Here is a 21,944-nt window from a genome sequence, read left to right on the forward strand (position 1 = left end):
TCCAGTTTATATTAAACTACATATATCTACAAAGATAGCTCTCTTCCTGGAGCAGGACTTCTGTCTAAATTATTTTATGAATGAGAGGGTATAAAAAGTTTTTCCTGAGTCCTTTGTATCTCAAAAGTAACATGGATAACCTCACTTTGTTCTTATACAAAAGTAAAATAGTATCTCAAGGAGGCATATTTTGAAGTGGCAATCTGCACCACTTCATAGACATATCTGAATCTTAAACGTTTTCTGAAGTTTATTTATTTAAGAAGCAAGTTTAAAACTCTATCGCAATTGATTTATGCAATTATGCTGAACTTTTCCCTCAAAATTTATGACCCTTTTGGAATGTTTTCAAGCTGTTTTAGTGCTACTTTAATAGTAACAATGCTACAAGACATCCATGCTGAGAGAGTATTATAGGGACAGGCTACAAATGTCTTAGAAAGCAGAGGCTACCTGATAAGATCGTTAACTCAATTATACTTTTTAATATAGCTGAAATAAAGTACCTGACCTGGGACAAGTCACCCAAAGCAAATACAGGAACTACGGTAAGTGAACAGATTATCAGCAGTATCTTGACTAAAGTAAAATAGAACAATAAAAGTAACAGAATAACATATAACTAAGAAGGATATTGTGAAGATTAAAGGCAATAACATTTTGGTGATAACAAAGTTAATAAAGGTTAATTTTCTTTTCTATTAATTGTGTTTATTCTATATCCTTCTTAAAACATCCATCTTACTTCCCTGGGTTCTAAATTGTTGGGGAATATGAGGGAGAGACCAGAAGAGAAAACTATTGGGGTATGTTTTCAAAATAAATTATTTTTTGTAATGTCATGTATAGGTTAGTGTAAAATCATTTCAAGGAATATGGCAACCTTAACAAAGAAAATGAATAGATATATTTCAGTGTAGTGCTAGTTAATCACTTTACATGGATAACCTCACTTTGTTCTTATACAAACATGATGAGATAAGCACTATAACTCTAACCATTGTACATATGTGAAAATTGAGGCTCAGAGATTATGTAATTTGTCCAGGGATACGCAACCAGAAATTTAAACCCAGTTCTCTCTAATTCCATAGCATACATTCATAACTGCCCAAAAGGAAATGGGTTTATTCATTGAGAAAAATAAGTTTGCAATTTTGCTAAAATTAATAACTCTGATAAAGAAGACTGACTCTAGGATTGATTTGTAGACCAGAACTGGAGTTATTTTGGCCCTGAGAAGATATGTATTAGTATGTCACAAGAAAAACAAATAATTACTTTGGGAGTTTACTTCAGTAATTTGCTTCAGACCTATTAGAACCAAAGGATCAAAGTTATAGTGAGGAAGAGACTCGCTGCATAAAAACAAACCAGTTCAGCCAGTGGGGCTCAGTGGTTGAAGGTCGACCCATGCACCAGGAGGTCACAGGTTTAATTCCCGGTCAGAGCACATGCCCAGGTTGTGGGCCCCATCCCCATTGGGGGCATGCAGGAGGTGGCCAATCGATGTTCTCTCTCATTGATGTTTCTATCTCTTCCTTTCCCTACCTTTCTCTCTAAAATTAATAAAGAAAAAAAAAGAAAAACAAACCAAAACAAAACATCTTTCAACAAGCAAGGCAGCCCAAAGATATCAAAGTTAAAGAAAGGACAACAATGAGGTATCACCTCACACCTGTCAGAATGGCCCCCATTAACAAATCATCAAACAAGTGTTGGTGAGGGTGTGGAGAAAAGGGGACTCTAGTACACTGCTGGTGGGAATGCAGACTGGTGCAGCCACTATGGAAAACAATATAGTATTACCTCAAAAAATTAAAAATTGAACTTCAATTTAACCCTGTGATCCTACTTCTAGGAGTATACCCTAAGAAGCCTGAAACACCAATCAGAAAGAATATATGTACCACCATGTTCATAGCAGCACTATTTACAATAGTTAAGACCTGGAAACAGCCCAAGTGTCCATCAGTAGATGAATGGATAAAAAAAGCAATGGTACATATATACAATGGAGTACTATGCAGCTGTAAAAAAGAAAGATCTCTTATCCTTTGAGACGACATGGAGGGACCTGGAAAGTATTATCCTAAGTGAAATAAGCCAAGCAGAAAAAGACAAATACCACATGATCTCACTTATATATGTAATATAATGAACATAACAGTCTGAGGAATACAGTAGACCCAGAAGTAGGGCACAGACTGACATCCCTCAGAAGAGGGGGTGGGGGGGGGGAGATAAACCACAGAACTTATATGCATGTATGCATAACCAATGGACATGGACAACAAAGCCGGGGACGGGGCTGGGGAATGGGGATGGGGGTGCGGATGGGGTAAAAAAGGAGAAACATCTGTAACAAAATAAAAAATAAAAAAAATTTCAAAGAAAAAAAAAAAAAGAAGGGACAATATGACTGTATTAGATATGTTAGAAGCAATTTTGGTCACTTTTCCTTCCAACTGAAGGGAGATCTAAAAGTCCTCTGACCTTTGGATTTTATAACTTTCCGCTTTATTGACGGAATATTGAGCTCCATGCCATTGGTTCCTTAGATGAAAAATGTTAGCAATAAAATAATCTTATTCTAGTTTTTAAGTGAAAGCATAATATTGTAATAAAACTAGACCATCAAAATTTGGCAAATGATTTGTATCATAATTTCATAATAGTTTATATGGTATACTTTAACCTGTGAAAGTGTCTTAAGGGTTCCCCTAATGATAGATTTCCTCCAACAAGTGGTTGTTCTTGTATGTATCAGAGACATGCATTTAATAAATTATCTATCTTTTAGTGGAAGGAGTGACAATATTTAAAAACTCATTTCTTTTTGTTATATTCTTTCTTCTTTTTTTTCATTTTTCTTTTATTTTTCTTCTTCTGTGCCATGTGTTTGGTGCAGTAGGATAGGCGTGGGGTTGTTTTCTGCCTAGAAGTCCCAACCTGCTCCCTATTCTTTGTCTACCAGAAACAGGAGTGGAGTCTAAGTGAAAAGATACAGGAAATGGGATGGTTAATTCAGCTGGGCTTGAGGCTTTTCTCCCTAAAACTCTTTATTTTTACTCTTACTTTTCCAAAGTACTTTCACCCATCAAAAACTAAGATTTGGGATGTCACAGTTAGGTCCTATTCCTTGTTTAAAACTAGAGTAAAAAAAAAAAAATGGATCCTTTAGTTTAGTTTTAGAAGTGGATCAAAAGCAATAGTTTTGACCAATGCACCTTGGTAATGCAAAATGCCAGGAACTGGAGAATAATATGGGATATCTGGGGACTCTATCTAATATCTTCACAACTTGCCTGTCAATCTAAAATTATTCCAAAATAAAAAGTTTATTTAAAAAAATAGATTCTTAAAAAAATTGTGTATAATACAGCTCAGTTTATAAGGGTAGGTAATCACAGAAATTTGGGGCCTGAGTTTCATTTAGGACTAGCATACACTTTTTTGTACATGCCTTAAGGACAAGGATGTGATGTTAGGTGGAAGAATTCTGAATAGTTAAGTAATTCAACATTCTTTCCATCCCTTTTTCCCTCAGGGACCCAGTTAACACACAATATACCTTTTATCTATGATTATAGGAAATATGATATACAAGTATTCTTTTCCTTGGACCAAGGTAGATGAGGCAGAGGGAACAGGGCTGAGGAATAAAGATTGGGATATATTGCCCTGGCTGGTTTGGCTCAGCGGTTAGAGCATCGGCCTGCGGTCCAGAGAGACCCAGGTTCAGTTCCCACTAAGGGCACGTACCTAGGTTGCAGTTTGTCCCCGGCCCTGGTTGGGTTGTGTGGGAGGCAACCACTCGATGTGTCTCTCTCAAGTTGATGTCTCTCTCTCTCTCTCTCTCTCTCTCTCTCTCTCTCTCTCTTTCCCACTCTATCTGAACAAAAAATGGAAAAATGTCTTCGGGTGAGGATAAAAAATAAAAAAAAATTGGGATATACTTATTTATACATCTGCTTCCCAATAAAACAAACATGTCCTGAATACTAAATTTGATTGCCCTCCTGCTGGGTCTGAAAGAAATTAGAAATCCTAGAATGCTCTGAGAATTCCCAGATTTCATCAACAACTTGGACCTTCTTGCCTTTCCAATCAGTTACACTGGTTATCTCATCTGATTCAGATAAATTTAAATTAAAAATAATATAGGGCAGCTTTAGAAAAGTTACTTGAGTTGGATATACTCAAGTCTATACAATAAATCATTTTCGTTATCATCCTCTATGAATAGGTTTGGCTGCTCTCCTTCAAGTATACTAGCATTACAATGAAAGCAAAACATTATTAGGCTTGTATGAAAGGCTTAAATACTAAAAACACATATCTTTTGTTAACAGGAAACAACTCATTTATTCAGCCTAGAGATGTACTCCACAAAAGAGGTCAAGCAAATCCCCAATTTGCTGAAGTATTTTCAGGGATGAGAGGCTTCCTCTAGCTATCCAAAATGCATGCCAATTTTCTCATAGGTAAAACCTCCCAAATATGCTAAGTTCAAGTCTTCAAAGAGCAATTAAAAGAGCTTTACTAAAGTGCAAAAAAAAATTAGGAAAGTGGAGGGTACTTTAGTAGGTTTGAAATCCAAGGAGAGCATTTTTTGTTGGCCAGTTTCAGAGCGATGTGTGATTGGGAAATAAACTATCTACCTATATTCTCTTGCATTGCTAGAATGGACTCCCACACAGATGAAAAGACTAAGGGGACTAGGTCCAACAACTATATACGCATTTATCTCTCCTTTATGGAAAAAGCCTGTGGCAGAATACAATTTACAGGTGTCCTTACAGTGTTTCATAATCAACCCTATTTCTTGAGCAGACAGATAAATTTTTATGTTGATGCTCAAGTGATTGATAACTTGCTTGTGGAATAAAAGGAGTGGGGTGAGTAGACATACAGACTGCACTGCACTGATATTGTAGATGGTTTGTGTAGATGTCGAAAGAAAACAGAATTGAGAGAATTGATAGACATTTTAAGGCTGATTCCAAGAGGGGAAAATGGAAATAGGATGCTCATAACATTTTTACCTAAGTATATTATAGGATTTGCTAGAAAGGTACTTTTTAAGTGAAATAAATAAAATGATTAGTTAAAAAAGTAAGCATTTGGACCATAGTAGAGACAAGCAGGCAAAGAACATTCGACAGATTCTGGCTCTGAAAAGCAAATATATAAAGATCTATAATGTAAATTTTATGTAACTTATAAAATCAGTGTTTACTCAGAGATGGCTTACCTGAGCAAATACTTGAAAAAATCAAATCTTTCGACCAGAAAATTTTATTACTTGGTATCCATCCTACAGAAATAATTGCACATGCGCAGAAAACATGCATGTGTAAGGAAGATTGTTGCCACATTGACCGTAATAGCAAAAACAAAAAAAACACCTGAATGCTCATCAAAAAAGAAAAGTTTTATTATATAGATGTTATTGTCTGAATGTTTGTGTACCCCCAAATTTGCATGTTTAAATCCTAACCCCCAAGATAATGTCATTAAGAGGTGGGTCCTTTGTGATAAGCTCATGAGGGCAGAGACTTCATGTTTGAGATTAGCACCCTTATAAAAGAGATCCAGAGAATGAGCTTGCCCCTTTTGCCATGTGAGGATACAGCAAAAAGACAACTATGAATTGGAAGCAAGTGCTCACTAGACAATGAATCTACCAGAAGCCTTTATCTTGTACTTCCAACCTGCAGAACAGTGAGAAATACATTTCTGTTATTAAAAAGCTACCCCGTTTATGTTTTTTTTTTTTTAATAGCAGCCCAAACAGATTTAGACAATGATGACTATTCTATGGTATACATCATAGCTGTTTAAAAATAAAGCACCGACATTGAAAGATTGGTAATATGTTGTAAAATGAGGAAAGGAAGTGGCAGTACAATATATTTAGTATGATGCTATTTATGTAAATAAAACACACTAAATTCTATGTTTTCATGTGTATGTAATATCAGGTAACATTGATGAAATACTTTTTGAGGGGATGATTAACATATAGTATAGTAGTTAAGAATGTGAAATCTGTAGAATAGTGGTTACCAGGAGTGGGTAGGTGGGAGAAACTGGGAGATGTTGTTCAAAGAATACTAAGTTACAATTATGGAGGATGACTAAGGCTAGAGATCTCACATATTGCCTGATGACTACAGTTAATAGTACTCTATTGAAAACTGGCAATTTGCTAAGAGTAAATTTCAAGAGCTTTCAGCACAAAAGAAAAAAATGGTATATATGTGAAAAGACAGTTAATTAGCTTGACTGTAGTACTCATTTCACTATGAGTATCAAATTGTTACATTGTGCACCCTAAATATATATATTTTTAATTTAAAAAAAAAAGAATGTGAGCCTGGTTGGTGTGGCTAGGTGGACTGAGAGTCATGCCATGGACTGAGAGGCCCCAGTTTGATTCCTAGTCAGGGCGCATGCCCTGGTTGTGGGCTCGATCCCCAGTGGTGGGTGTGCAGCGGACAGCTGATTCACGTTTCTCTCTCATCGATGTTTTTATTCCTCTCTATATATAAAAAATTAAAAAAACAAAAAAACACCACCACCACCACCAAAAAACATTAAAAAAAAAAAAAGAATGTGAATACTAGAATCAGACAGTCTGGACTTCATAAACTAGTCAATCGTTCCGTTTATTAGCAGTGTCACTTATTTCAACCCGTTGAGCCTTAGTTTCTTCAACTAAAAAAATGGAGGAAATAGCCCTGGCCAGTTTGGCTCAGCGGTTAGAGCGTCGGCCTGTGGTCTAGAGAGACCCGGGTTCGGTTCTCACTAAGGGCACGTACCTCGGTTGCAGTTTGTCCCCGACCCTGATTGGTTGTGCAGGTGGCAGCCACTCGATGTGTCCCTTTCATGTCAATGTTTCTCTCTCCCTCCCACTCCATCTGAACAAACAAACAAACAAAAAAATGGAAAAATGTCCTCAGGTGAGGATAACAAAAAAATGGAGGAAATAATTGTGGTAGCTAAATAGATTAATGCGTGAGAAGTACTTGGCACATAGTAAGTGCTAAATCAATTTTATATATTATTCTTTTATAGACTATGCACTATGTTAAATGCCTTACATATTATTATTTTCATAGCTACTCCATGAAGTAGATATTAGTATTCTAATTTGTAGAGGAGTATATTCAACAAGAAAGGTGAACCAATTTATCTAAAGCCACATAGTTGATAAAACTTGGAGATTATATTTGAACCCAAGTATCTGATTCTAATAGTTATGATCTTAACCACAACTTTATATTGTCTCTTTACACACACACACACATGAACATATGTATGCACACACACACACGTCTAGAAAAATGTCTCCTAGTTGTTAACTTTGGATGGGCAGTGAAGTAGTTCTGAAAGGAGACTATTTGTTAAAAATATGTTTTTATTGATTTTAGAAAGAAAGGAAGGAAGAGAGAGAGAGAGAGACACATCAGTCAGCTGCCTCCTGCACACCCTGAGTAGGGATCGAACCTGCAACCTGGGCATGTACCAAACTGGTGACCTTTTAGTGCATGTGATAATGCTAAACCAACTGAGCTACACAGGCCAGGGCAAGACTATTGTTTTTAAATCAATGAACGCCCACAGTCTTGTGAGAATTATTCAAGTTTTACACATGTAACTTAAATAATAAAGATATAATAAAGTATCAAATCATCATAGTCAATAAATGTAATGTATTAAATGTAATTGACTTGGGATACAAATTGAACAAATTCTGTTTATCTAAAGACAAAATCAAAACAGTGAAATGACAAGGCACAGAATAGTAGAAGACATTTGCAATACATAAAACTGACAAAAACTAGTATATAGAAAATGAAAAGAACTAAAAATCAGTAAGAAAGATAGAAAAACAGAAAAATCAACAAAATATTTGAAGTAAAACTTTGGAAAAAAGAAATACAAATGGCTAATAAACATATGAAAATGCTTTTGAACTCAATATTCATAGATACAAATTAAAACCACAGTGAGACAGAGCATCAAGTTTTGTGTTTTGTTTTCTAGAATGTCTTGATTAGCAAGTACCACAGTCTTTCAAGTTGTTGTTTTGAAAAGTAAAGTGGCTGTGTTTTTAATTGAGGATGCTTATGGGCTCCATGAATGCACACAAATGAGTTGGGGTATTCAAACCTATTTATTGAAGGAGGAATCACTGAGCAGGAGATTAAACTGTTCCCAAATAAAGGAAATGGATATTTATTTATTGAATAAGTTTATTCTTTTGCCATACATTAAATTAAAAGCTTTCACTCATGTGTCATTAGTTTTGATTGAGGATTCTAAAAATATATTGAACAACATTTTTTTTTTTCTTTTATGTGAGCACCAGTGCATAATAATCCAGGTCAATGTACACAAGATTGTTCATTATTTCTTAGATAAAGAGTAGATCATCATTACTCTACAGGAATAATTTATAGCCCTGTTGAAGCATACCAGATCCAGATAGTTTTGGTCAGCTTATGACTTCTGTTTGGCCATTAAATTGTGCTTCAAAGTCTTCTCCTTCTCAATGACAAAATGTGTGAGAAGAGTCTTCCTTCACACTTGCACAACCTTTGTCATCAAAGCACTTTACAGGCTTTTATTCTATCACTTCATCTCTTTCTGACATTTGCCATATCTTTCTCTGTAGTGAGAGCATAGCTCATAACCAATGTCCCTGAAATCCCGTGAGTACAGAATGCCTGAAAATAAAAAGGAAATTCTGATATTTCATAATTCCCTGACACAATGACTACCAGAAAGCTAAAGCTAGAAGAAATGCTGAGTGCTAAAATCTTTTCAGACTGAAGATTTTAGTGCAAAGAACCACAGGTGAATATCAGGAGACATAAGTTATATGCCAAGCTCCCACTCTTATGACATCTTGGATAGGTCACTGTAACTCTCTGGTCTTCCATTTCTAAATCAGTGAAATAGAAATAATGTCAAGAGACTTGATACTGACCTAGATTTTCCAATATAAAAAATCACAGGTTGGACTTGCTTAGACTAAAAATCATACAAAGGACAATTTTTTAAAATTGAATGTTTGTTAAAGTTTGTTGAAATACATGATTTGGCTAGCTGAGAAGGGAAATATTGCATTGTTAAAAGATTTATAGAGGAAAAAGGAATGATTTCAGAGTTTTATAATGAGAAACATGCATTCTACTTTATAAAATAAGGTACTAAGTTAGGTTCTCTGAAATCTCAATTCTGTCTCTGCAAATAGAAAGCTTTGTGGCCTTGGGCAAGTTATTCAGTTTATAAATGAAAAGTTCATTATAGATTATGATTAAGCTCCTTTTCAGAGTTACTCAAAATCTCAAATGTTTTAATTTTAAAAAATTAACAAATTATAGAAATTATCCCTGAAAGTATTGTAATGTTGCGTCCAGTTGGTATACAGTCTCTTTCATAAACTCACATGAATGTTTTAAAAGAAAAATTGTCCAATAATAGTTATAGCTTGAAGTCCTGAAAGTATTGTAAAGTTGCCTCCAATTGGTACACAGTCCCTTTCATAAACTCACATGAATTTTTTTAAAAGAAAATTGAAGTTTTGTAAATGAATTTCACATATCCATTAAGACTCATAGCAGCCAACAATGGATTTTGATTGGAATCACTGTATTATGTTAGGAGCCATCATTCAGATAAAACAGCTTTAACAATGCAAATAATATTATGCTAAGGAGCAATTCAGAAAATTTATAGAAAGATGATTTATTTGGATACTTTATTTGAAATTTGTAACCCCATAGATGAAGTAAAGGACTGCAGGATTAAGAAAGCAAGAAGCTACCTATTGGCCATGGGCTACTATCTTGAATGTAGCCAAGATGAATAGTGACTCAGATTTTAGTATCTGTTAGCTGCTTTGTGGACTATGCACAATGAGTTAGTAGTCTCATTCCAAACCCAGATGATTGAAAGTCCATCTTGCAAACAATGTCAATAAGTCTGGTCAAAAAAAAAAGGACATCCTTTTTGGCAAAAACAATGTCAAGGATCTGGTATAAACATATTCAACTTTTGGTTTTCTTTTGTACAACTTTCCCCCAGATCCAGGCAAAGTACCACAAAGCTTCTTATATTTAGGGCACACATTTTAAAGACACCACTGTATTTCTAGAAGTGTTCAGGAGCAATATTTTTTCTGAATAAAATTTTTTTTCTAAAGGATGTCAAAGTGAATGAAAAAGAAGTCAAACAGAAATGGCAATAAAATAAAAAGGATGTTCACAGTGGAATTATTTAATTAGCGGGTGAGCTCCAGCTCCTACTTTGGTAACTGCAAAGAAATTATGCTTACTAGAAGCAACAACAAAATATTCTTTAAATTTTGATAAATTATATTATATTTTAAATGATGAGATAATTTTAGATTGATTTCTTTTGTAAAGAAAATAATTTTAAAAGGTGAAATGTAAACCTCTGATTTTTCAATTTTGTTCATATTTTTATGTATAATTTTTAAAAAGTGAGACACATAGGCAACAAAAATTGAAATATAAACACGTTTAATGTATTTCACATTCATACTTATTGTAAGTAAATTCTTAATTATCTTCACTGACCTTGGTTGTTGTCCAATCCCATTAGAGTTTCTGTACCAAACTATTCAGGATTGTGATTAGTGGGACAGAGGCTAGAGCCAAGAAAGAGAAATGATTTCACCCTAAAAATATTTAAAATACTCTTTATATCAACCATAAATGCCTCCCCATTTTGCAGACTGACAGGAAGACAAATAAAGGAAGAATAAGAAAATAAGAATAAGATTTCCAGTTATCTAACAGGATTCTCAATTAAGATCAGGAAAAGAAGAAAATAAATAAATAAATAAATAAATAAATAAATTTTATCCTTTTCCTTATTTTATCCTAAAATATCAAGAAGATTAATAATATGATGAGAAAGATAATCTGAATACCATATATATATTTTAAAATAAATTCATTTTCATACTGAATTTTTTTATCTATTATATTTTTAGGTAATAAATCACCGTTAGTCAAAATGTCTTCAGCACCCAAGGAACCACCCAAGAGAAAGATTTTCAAAACCCAGAGCTCAGAGGTGTCTGCACGTAAGCTTTATTTCAAGCTGTGAATCCAGAGATCTTCATTAAAACTGGTTTTGATGTGCGTGTCAATCGGTTATGAATACATGCATATAAGTTCTGTGGTTTATCCCTCCCCCCACTACCCCTCTTCTGAGGGTTGTCAGTCTGTACCCCACTTAGACGTCTCTGGGTCTACCCAATTCCTCAGACTGTTATGTTCATTATATTCCACAAAAAAAGTGAGATAATGTAATATTTGTCTTTCTCTGCTTGGCTTGTTTCGCTTAGGATAATACTCTCCAGGTCCCTCCATGTCCTCTCAAAGAATAGGAGATCTTTCTTTTTTAAAGCTGCATAGTACTCCATTGTGTATATGTACCACTGCTTTTTTTATCCATTCATCTACTGATGGACACTTGGGCTGTTTCCAGATCTTAGCTATTGTAAATACTGCTGCTACAAACATGGGGGAACATACATACTTTCTGGTTGGTGTTTCAGGCTTCTTAGGGTATAGCTATTTGATCCAGTTGAATCACTGGATCAAATGGCAATTCAATTTTTAATTTTTTGAGGTAACACCATAGTGTTTTCCAAAGAGGCTGCACCAGTCCACATTCCCACCAACAGTGTACTAGAGTCCCATTTTCTCCACACCCTTGCCAACACTTGTTGTTTGATCATTTGTTGATGGGGGCCATTCTGACAGGTGTGAGGTGATACCTCATTGTTGTTTTAATTTGTATCTCTCTGATGATTAGTGATGTCAAGCATTTCTTTATATGCCTCTTAGCCATTTGTATGTCCTGTTTGAAAAGGTGTCTATTTAGTTCCTCTGCCCATTTTTTAATTGGGTTCCTTGTTTTCCGTTTGTTGAGTTGTATGAGCACTCTATATATATTGGAAATTAACCCCTTATCTGATGTATCATTGGCAAGTATGCTCTCCAGTACAGTAGGTTGCCTTTCCATTTTGATGATTGTATCTTTTGCTGTGCAGAAGCTTTTGAGTCCCATGTGTTCATTTTGTCCTTTGTTTCTGTTGCCTTAGGTGATGTATCAGTGAAAATTCTGCTGCGTATGATGTCTGAAATTTTGTTGCCTACATTTTCTTCTAAGATCTTTATGGATTCATTAGTCACATTTAAGTTTTTCATCCATTTTGAGTTTATTCTTGTGTATGGTGTAAGTTGATGATCTAGTTTCATTTTTTTGCATGTAGCTTTCCAATTTTTCCCAACACCATTTATTAAAGAGGCTGTCTTTACTCCACTCTTTGCTCTTGCCATCTTTGTCAAATATTAATTGAGCATATTGTGTTGGATCAATTTCTGTGTTCACTATTCAATTTCAGTGCTCTATCTTCCTCTTCTTGTGTCAGTACCAGGCTGTTTTGATTACAGTGGTTTTGTAGTAGAAGCTGAAATCTGGTAATGTGATCCCTCCAACTTTGTTCTTCTTTTTCAAGATTGCTGTGACTATTAGAGGTCTCTTTTGGTTCCATATAAACTTTTGAAGTATTTGTTCTAGTTCTGTGATGTATGTCATTGGTATTTTGATGGGGATTGCATTGAATCTATAGATTGCTTTGGGTAGGATGGACATTTTAATGATGTTAATTTTTCCCATCCATGAACAAGGTATCTGCTTCCACTTTATATACCTTCCTCTATTTCTTTTTTCAATGACTTGTAGTTTTCTGCATAAATAGGTCATTTAATTTTTTGGTTAAGCTTATTCCTAGGTATCTTAATTTTTTTGACCCAATGGTAAATGTGATTCTTTTCTTAGTTTCTCTTTCTGTGAGTTCATCATTGGTGTATAAGAATGCCATCATTTCTTGTCATTAATTTTGTATTCTGCTATGTGCCAAATTCATTTATTAACTCTAGTAAATTTTTGATGGGGTCTTTGGGATTTTCTACATAGAGTATCCTGTCATCTGCAAATAATGAGAGTTTCACTTCCTCCTTTCCAATTTGGATTCCTTCCATTTTTTCTTCCTGTCTGATTGCTGTGGCTGAGACTTCCAGTACTATGTTAAATAAGAGTGGCGGAAGTGGGCATCCTTGTCTTGTTACTGTTCATAAGAGAAATATATTTAGTTTTTGTCCATTGAGTATGATGTTGACTGTATGTCTTTCATATATGGCCTTTATTATGTCGAGAATTGATCCCTCTATTCCCAGTTTGCTGAGCGTTTTTATCTGAAATGGGTGCTGGATGTTGTCGAATGCTTTTTCAGTGTCTATTGATATGATCATATAATTTTTATATTTCATTTTGTTTATGTGGTGTATCACATGTATTGATTTGCAAATATTGTACCAGCCTTGCATCCCTGGGATGAATCTCACTTGGTCATGGTGAATAATTTTTTGATGTGTTGCTGGATCTGATTTGCTAGTATTTTGTTCAGGATTTGGGCATTTACGTTAATCAGGGATGTTGGTCTGTAGTTTTCTTTTTTTGTAGTGTCTTTTTCTGGTTTTTGAATTAGAATTATGCTGGCCTCATAAAATGAATTTGGAAGTTTTCCTTATTCTTAAATTTTTTGAAATAGTTTGAGGAGAATGGGTATTAATTCTTCTTTCAATGTTCGGTAAAAATCCCCCGTGAAGTCATGTGGGCCTGAGCTTTTGTTTGCTGGGTGAGTCGTGATTACCTGTTCAGTTTCCTTAGTTGTTATTGGTCTGTTCAAGTTTTCTAACTCTTTCCCGTCCAGTTTTGGAAGAATAGGTGTTTCAAGAAATTTGTCCATTTCACTTAGATTGTAGAATTTGTTGCTTTATAATTGTTCATAGTATTTGTTAGCAATCCTTTGTATTTCTGTGGTGTCAGTTGTTACTTCTGTTTCATTTCTGATTTTTTGTATGTGGATTGTCTCCCTTTGTTTCTTCATGAGTCTAGCTAAGGGTCCATGAATCTTGTTTATCTTTTCAAAAAAATCTCTTTGTTTCATTGACCTTTGAATTGTTTTTTTGGTCTCCATGTCATTTATTTCTGCTGTGATCTTTACTATTTCCTTCCTTCTACTTGCTGTGGGGTTTTCTTTTTCTTTTGTCTTTTTTTTTTTTTTTTTTTTTGCTTTCTACTTTTTTAACTTGTGAGGTTAGATAGGCTATTAGAAATTTTTCTTGTTTCTTGAGGTAGGCCTGTAGTGCTATGAACTTCCATCTCAGCATTGCTTTTGCTGTGTCCCATTGATTTTGTGTTGTTGTCTGTTCATTTTCATTGGTTTCCAGGAAATTTTTAATTTCTTCCTTGATCTCCTCGGTAATCCGTTTATTTATTAATAACATGCTATTTAGCCATGATGTGTTCCAATGTCTTTGCATGTTCGTGTTGCATTTGATTTCTAGTTTCATGCCATTGTGATCTTAGAAGATGCTTGATATAAGTTTAATCTTCTTGAACTTGTAGAGACTTAGTTCGTGTCCTAACATATGGTCTATCTTTGAGAATGTCCCATGTGCACTTGAGAAGAATGTAAATTTTTTAGTTTTGGGATGTAATTCTCTGTAGATATCTATTAAAACCATTTGGTCTAGTGCTTCATTTAGAGTCTCTGTTTTCTTGTTGATTTTTTGTCTAGAGGATCTATCCAGTGATGTCAGCGGGGTGTTGAATTCCCCTGCTATGATTGAATTGCTATTGATTTCTCTTTTGAAATCCTCCAGAAGATTTTTAATATATGTTGGTGCTCCTATGTTGGGTGCATATATGTTTACCAAGGTTATATCTTCCTGTTGGATAGATCCTTTTAATATTATGTAGTGGCCTTCTTTGTCTCTAGTTATGGCCTTTATTTCAAATTCTATTTTATCAGATATGAGTATTGCTACCCCAGCGTTTTCCTTTTTATTTGCTTGAAAGATTTTTTTCCATACCTTCACTTTCAACCTATGTGAGTCTTTTTTTGTGAGGTGGGTCTCTTGAAATTACATAATAGGAGTCACGCTTTCTTATCCAATCTGCTATTCTATGTCTTTTTATCAGTGCATTCAATCGATTTACATTTAATGTGATTATTGATATGTAATTATTTATTGCCATTTTTTGTTTAGTGTGGTTTTATTTTTCTTCCTATTTCTTCTACTATTTTGAGCAGTCCTTTTAACATTTCTTGCAGTGCTGGCTAGGTCCTAATGTATTCCCTTAGCCTTTTTTTTTTTTTTTGTCTGGGAAGCTCTTTATTTGATCTTCTAGTTTGAATGATAGCCTTGCTGGATAGAGTAGTATTGGATTCAGATCCTTGTTTTTCATGAACTTGACTACCTAATGCCATTTCCTTCTGGCCTGTAGTGTTTCTGTTGAGAAGTCATCTGAGAGCCTTATCAGGGTATCTTTGTAGGTAACCTGTTGTTTATCTCTTGCTGCCTTTAGGATTCTCTCTTTGTCTTTAATTTTTGGCAGTTTAATTACTATGTGTCTTGGTGTGGGCCTCTTTGGGTTCTTCTTATTTGGGACTCTCTGTACTTCTTGAACTTGAATGCCTTCTTTCTTCACTAAATTAGGGAAGATTTCTGTCATTATTTCTTTAAATATATTCTCTAACCCTTGCTCATTTTCTTCCTCTTTGTGGACTCCTATGATGCGAATATTGTTACATTTTCAGTTGACCCACAGTTCTCTTAAGCTGTTTTTCTGTTTTTTAATTATTTTTCCCTTTTGGTTTTCTGATTGGTTGATTTTTTCTACCCTTTCTTATAATTCAGTGATCCAGTCCTCAGCTTCCTCTATTCTGCTGTTTAGTCCTTCCAAATTGTTCTTTATTTCTGCTATGTCATTCTTCATTTCTTCTTGGTAGTTTTTAATTTCCAATTGGTTGATTTTCAATATTTCTATGTGTTTATTTATGTTGTTGATGTCCTTACACATGCTGTTGAGCTTTCTCATGATCATGGCTGTGAATTCTAGTACTGTTAACAGTTTTGTTTGTTTTTTTTTAATTCTCACTCGAGGACATTTTTTGATATTTTGTTCAGATAGAGTGGGAGGGAGAGAGAGAAACATTGACGTGAAAGGGACACAACTAGTGGTCGCCACCCACATGACCCAATCAGTGCCGGGGACAAACTGTAACCGAGGTATGTGACCTTAGCGGGAACCGAACCCAGGTCTTTCCAGACTGCAGGCCAATGCTCTAACTGCTGAGCCAAACAGGCCAGGGCTAACTTTTTTAACTGCATTTCATATATCTCATCTTCATTGTAGGTCTCTTGTTCTTTCCGTTGAGATTTGTTTCTTTGTTCCACTATGTTGGTTGTCTCAGTGGGTTTTGGAGCCTGCCAAATTTTCCCTGTGGGTTTTGGTGTTCTGCTGTTTGTGGCTCCCTCTCCTGGGTTTGGATGAATGAGGGAGGACCTACGTAAACTCCATTGTCAAGTCTTACTTTCCTGGATAGAGTTGCAAGCCCAGGAATGGTTCAGTTATCTTCTAGTTTTTTGCCTGGAAGCTATTAGTAGCTGTTTCTTGAAGAGGCTTGGGTCTCAGTTGAATGAAGAACTCCCTCAGGTGTTTAGCCAAGGGGATTTTCTTAGGGTTGGGGAGATGCTGGTTGTTAATGAGCCTCACTTTGCATTTCTGTGGCCCACCAGGTGGGGTTCAATCTTAGAGGGAGTGGCTGCCACCTCTCCTCAGGGCCAGGGAAGGAGTATGATGACCACTGTCCTGCATGGCCATAACTCAGCAAAAGCTCTGAGTGCCCTCCATATCCCTAGTGTCCCCTCACAGCGTCAGTCCAGTCTGCCCTCCCTCTGCCAAAGCCCAAGTTGAGTGGCTGTGGCTCTTTTAGCACTCTGTCTCCACTCCACACTGTGGAGCCAGCTTGGAAGTTTAACCCAGAGGGCGTTGGTCACAACTAAGACGGCTACTGTCTGTGAGCTCCCAGTCCCCCTCTTATGCTTCCGCAATCCTACCATGAGCGATTCAGTGTCCCTGGTTATATAGTCCTCACTAGGTGCTTTTCTGTTATTTTTTTCCGGATGATTTGTCTTTATTTTAGTTGTATTTCCAGTTTGGTCCTGGGAGATGATCTGCATAGCTTCCATTCACTCTGCCGCCATTTTGGGATTATTTATATTGAAATTCTTACAAATTCTGAATATTGGCTTATATGCAACTGTTGAACAAAAATATAAAATAAAGGTAAATAAAATTATATTAGTTAATTCACATATTATTTTATAGACTACTTTTATTGCTTATATTAAAGTTCACCTAAGATATCTGATTCTATAGTTCTCAGAGATATTTATTAGAATTAAAATATGGTATACTCTTAAAGAACATTAATAGAAGTTAGAATATATGAAGAGACACACCTTTCTAAAATTTTTTTAAAATATATTTTTATTAATTAATTTTTTAAAAACAGAGAAAAGGAGAGATAAAAACATCAATGTGAGAAAGAAACATTGATTGGCTGCCACCTGTGTGCTCTCTACTGGGGATTGAGTCTGCAACCCAGGCATGTGCCTTGACCAGGAATTGAGTCAGGACCTCTCAGTCCATGGTACAACGTTCAATCTACTAAGCCACAGTGGCCGGGCAAGACACACCATTTTTAGATGAGAAGTCTCAGTATGGTATGTTTTTTGTTGTTGTTGTTTTGTTTTTTGTTTTTTATGTTATGTGCTCCTAGCGGGAACCGAACCTTGAACTCTCTGGTCCGTAGGCTGATGCTCCAACCTTTGAACCAAACCAGCCAGGGCTCAATACCTTATGGTTTTTAATTTTCTCCAGGGTTATTTTAATATTTCTGACAATCCTAATGTGATCTAATCTTACTTTATAAAGTTATTGTATGAACATCTATTTTTAATAACCATATATAGAAATGAGATGGGATCATGATATATAACATGTATGCTTCATTAAAGTGTTAGTCTACCACTTTTTTTTTTTTTTTACTTTTAGCTTACCTCTCCTTATTCTCTCCTCTCCCTCCTCTACCTAAATGACAGATTCCATAAATCATATTTAAAACCTATTATGTTATGCATAATTTCTTATTTTCATATTTATATACACATTTACAAATACACACATATGAAAGGTTTGGTTATTGTTTTATAAAAAATATTATGCCATACATACTTACTGCATTTTATTATTTCATTAAACTATATGTCATGGCAATCTCTCAAAGTAAACAGGAAAGCTATAATTTATTACTTTAAATGGTCACATAAGGTTCCATGATGTAAACAGACCATAAGTATATTCAATCATTTCTTTTTTGGTAGTTGTTCAATTTATTTTCAGGTTCATTGCACTATAAATAATGTTCTAATAAATGTTCCATGACACATATCCTTATTGCTGCTTCTAAGGGAGAGAATCCTAGAATGGGATTGCTATGTTAAAGTTAAAATGCATTTTAATTTTAATAGATATCAACAGATTGCCTTTTCAAACACTTTTAACAACCAATATATCTTCTTTCAGCTTGTGGGTACAATTATGCCCTCATCTATGGTAGTAATATGCATTATTGCATTTTATTTTATTGCTTATTGAATGAATAGAAAATTAATCTCTTTGTAACTTTTATTACTCTGTTAGTGAATTTGAACAACTTTGCATGATTATTGACCATTGATACTGTTTATTCATATTTTTGCCCATTTTCTGATATTTTTATTTTCTTTTAATTTGTATAATGTTTGAAATATACCTATGTATCTGCTTATATTGCAAATATATTTTCCACTCAAATCTAATACACTTTTATGGACTTTATATATGCATTTTTTGTACAATATTTTCAGTCATATAATTAAATATCTCTAGACTTTCTTTTGTAGCTTCCAGGTTTCCAATTTTGGTTCAGATTTTCTCTACCACCTAGATTATATGAGTAGGCAAGTAGATTAAATTTTAAGCTCTATTGTTTTACATTTATGCCTTAAATACTTCTGAAATTTGTTTTTATATGGTATAAAATGGTCAACATATTATTTTCTTTAAAAAAAAATTAACTAGTTTGTGTCATAGCAGTTTTTTTTTTTTTTTCCAAAAACTTGAAATACCACTTTGTCATATATTAAATTTTTGGACAGTTGGATCTTTTTCTGTGTTCCAGTGATGTTTTTGTCAATTTGCATACTAATACTACATTTTTTTTTTAGAGTAGCTTTATCCAGCATTCTGATAAATGGCTCCAGAAAGTCTCTCACATTTCTTTCTTTTCAAGACTTTTATGGTTATTCTTAGGTATTTTGCTTACAAATACATTTTAAAAATCACTTAGTTAGTTGTAGAAAACTCTACTAAGATTTTAATCATAAGTATATTCAATTTATATATTAAATTTTTGAAAAATAATACTTTGAAAATATTAAATATTCTAATCCAAAATATTTATATTTATTTCTAATTTGTTTTATGTTCTTTCATAGAATTTTTTAGATGAACTTCACATTATATACAATCCATTTTAACTATTTTAAAGCATACAATTCAGCAGTTTTTAGAATGTTCACACTATTGTAAAAATATTATCACTATCTAATTCCAGAACATTTTATCACCCCAAAAAGAAAATGCCATACTTTTTTTTTCTTTAATTTATTTTTTTATTGATTTCTTTTAAAGTGAGAAGAAGGGAGAGAGAGATAGAAACATTGATTTGAGACAGAAAAATTGATCAGCTGCCTCCTACATGCCCCCTACTGGAGACTGAACCCACAACCTGGGCATGTGCCCTGACTGGGAATTGAACCAGGACCTCTCAGTCCATGGGACAATGCTCAATTCACTGAACCACACTGGCCGGGCAAAAATGCCATGCCTGTTAATTTCCCTCTTCCTACCATCTCTTATATTCACTAAATTATTTTCTATCTCTAAGGATTTGCCTATTCTAGACATATGTACAGTAGGATTATATACGATGTGATCTTTTTTGTCTGGTTTCTTTTACTTAGGATAATGTTTTCAAGGTTCATATATGTGTATTATGTGTCAGCAATTCATTTCTTTTTATGGCTGAACAATATTTTATTGTGTATGTACAGCACATTTTTCTTATCGATTTGTCAGTTGATAGATGTTTTAGTTGTTTCCACATTTTAGCTATTTTGAATACTTTTATAAAAACTCTGTACAAGTATTTTCTGTGGGCTTATGTTTTCAATTCTCTTGAATGTAATTGCTGGGCCATATAATATTATATTTAAAATTTTGAATAAAAGGGATCAAAATTGGAAAAGAGGAAGTAAAATTGTCATTATTTGCAGATGACATGATACTATACATAGAAAACACAAAAGACTCCATCAAAAGTTTACTAGACTTAGTAAATGAATTTGTCAAAGTAGCAGGATACAAAATTAACGTCAAGAAATCGATGGCATTCTTATACACCAATGATGAACTAACAGAGAGAGATACTAAGAAAACAATCCCATTTACCATTGCGGCAAAAAATTAAGATACCTAGGAATAAACTTAACCAAAGAAATAAAGGACCTATTTGCAGAAAACTACAGGTCACTGAAAAAAGAAATAGAGGAAAGTATAAAAAAGTGGAAGCACATACCCTGTTCATGGTTTGGGAGAATGAACTTCATTAAAATGTCCATATTACCCAAAGCAATCTATAGATTCAACGCAATCCCCATCAAAATACCAACGGCATACTTCACAGAATTAGAACAATTATTTCAAAAGTTCATATGGAACCAAAAAAGTCCTCGAATAGCCACAGCAATCTTGAAAAGGAAGAAAAAAGTTGGAGGGATCACAATACCAGATTTCAGGTTATACTACAAACCCACTGTAATCAAAACAGCCTGGCACTGGCACAAGAACAGGCATATAGACCAGTGGAACAGAACCGAGAACCCAGAAATGGACCCAAGGCAATATGCTCAATTAATATTTGACAAAGGTGGCAAGAGCACACAGTAGAGTAAGGACAGCCTCTTTAATAAATGGTGCTGGGGAAATTGGACAGCTACTTGCAGGAAAATGAAACTAGACCATCAACTTACACCCTACACAAAAATAAACTCAAAATAGATAAAAGACTTAAATGTAACTCATGAATCCATAAAAATTCTAGAGGAGACTGTGGGCAACAAAATCTCAGACATCATACGCAGCAGAATTTTTACTGACACATCACCTAAGGCAATAGAAACAAAGGAGAAAATGAACACATGGGACTACATTAAACTCAAAAGCTTCTGCACAGCAAAAGATACAATCATCAAAACGGAAAGGCTACCCACTGTATGGGAGAGCATAATTGCCAATGATATATCAGATAAGGGGTTAATTTCCAATACATATAGAGTCCTCATACAACTCCACAAAAGGAAGACAAAGAATCCAATTAAAAAATGGGCAGAGGAACTAAATAGACACCTCTCCAAACAGGACATACAAATGGCTAAGAAACATATGAAGAAATGCTCATTATCACTAATGATCAGAGAGATGCAAATTAAGACAACAATGAGGTATCACCTCACACCTGTCAGAATGGCTGCCATCAACAAATGATCAAACAACAAGTGTTGGCGAGGGTGTGGAGAAAAGGGGACTCTAGTGCACTGCTGCTGGGAATGCAGACTGGTGCAGCCACTATGTAAAAGAATATGGTGTTACCTCAAAAAATTAAAAATTGAACTTCCATTTGACCCAGTGATCCCACTTCTAGGAATATACCCTAAGAAGCCTGAAACTCCAGGCTTCAGAAAGAATATATGTACCCCCATGTTTGTAGCAGCACTATTTACAATAGCTAAGATCTGGAAACAGCCCAAGTGTCCATCAGTAGACGAATATATAAAAATGCTGTGGTCCATATACACAATGGAGTACTACGC

This window comes from Molossus molossus, unplaced genomic scaffold (genome assembly GCF_014108415.1).
Source record: "Molossus molossus isolate mMolMol1 unplaced genomic scaffold, mMolMol1.p scaffold_m16_p_2, whole genome shotgun sequence".
Lineage (NCBI taxonomy): Eukaryota > Metazoa > Chordata > Mammalia > Chiroptera > Molossidae > Molossus > Molossus molossus.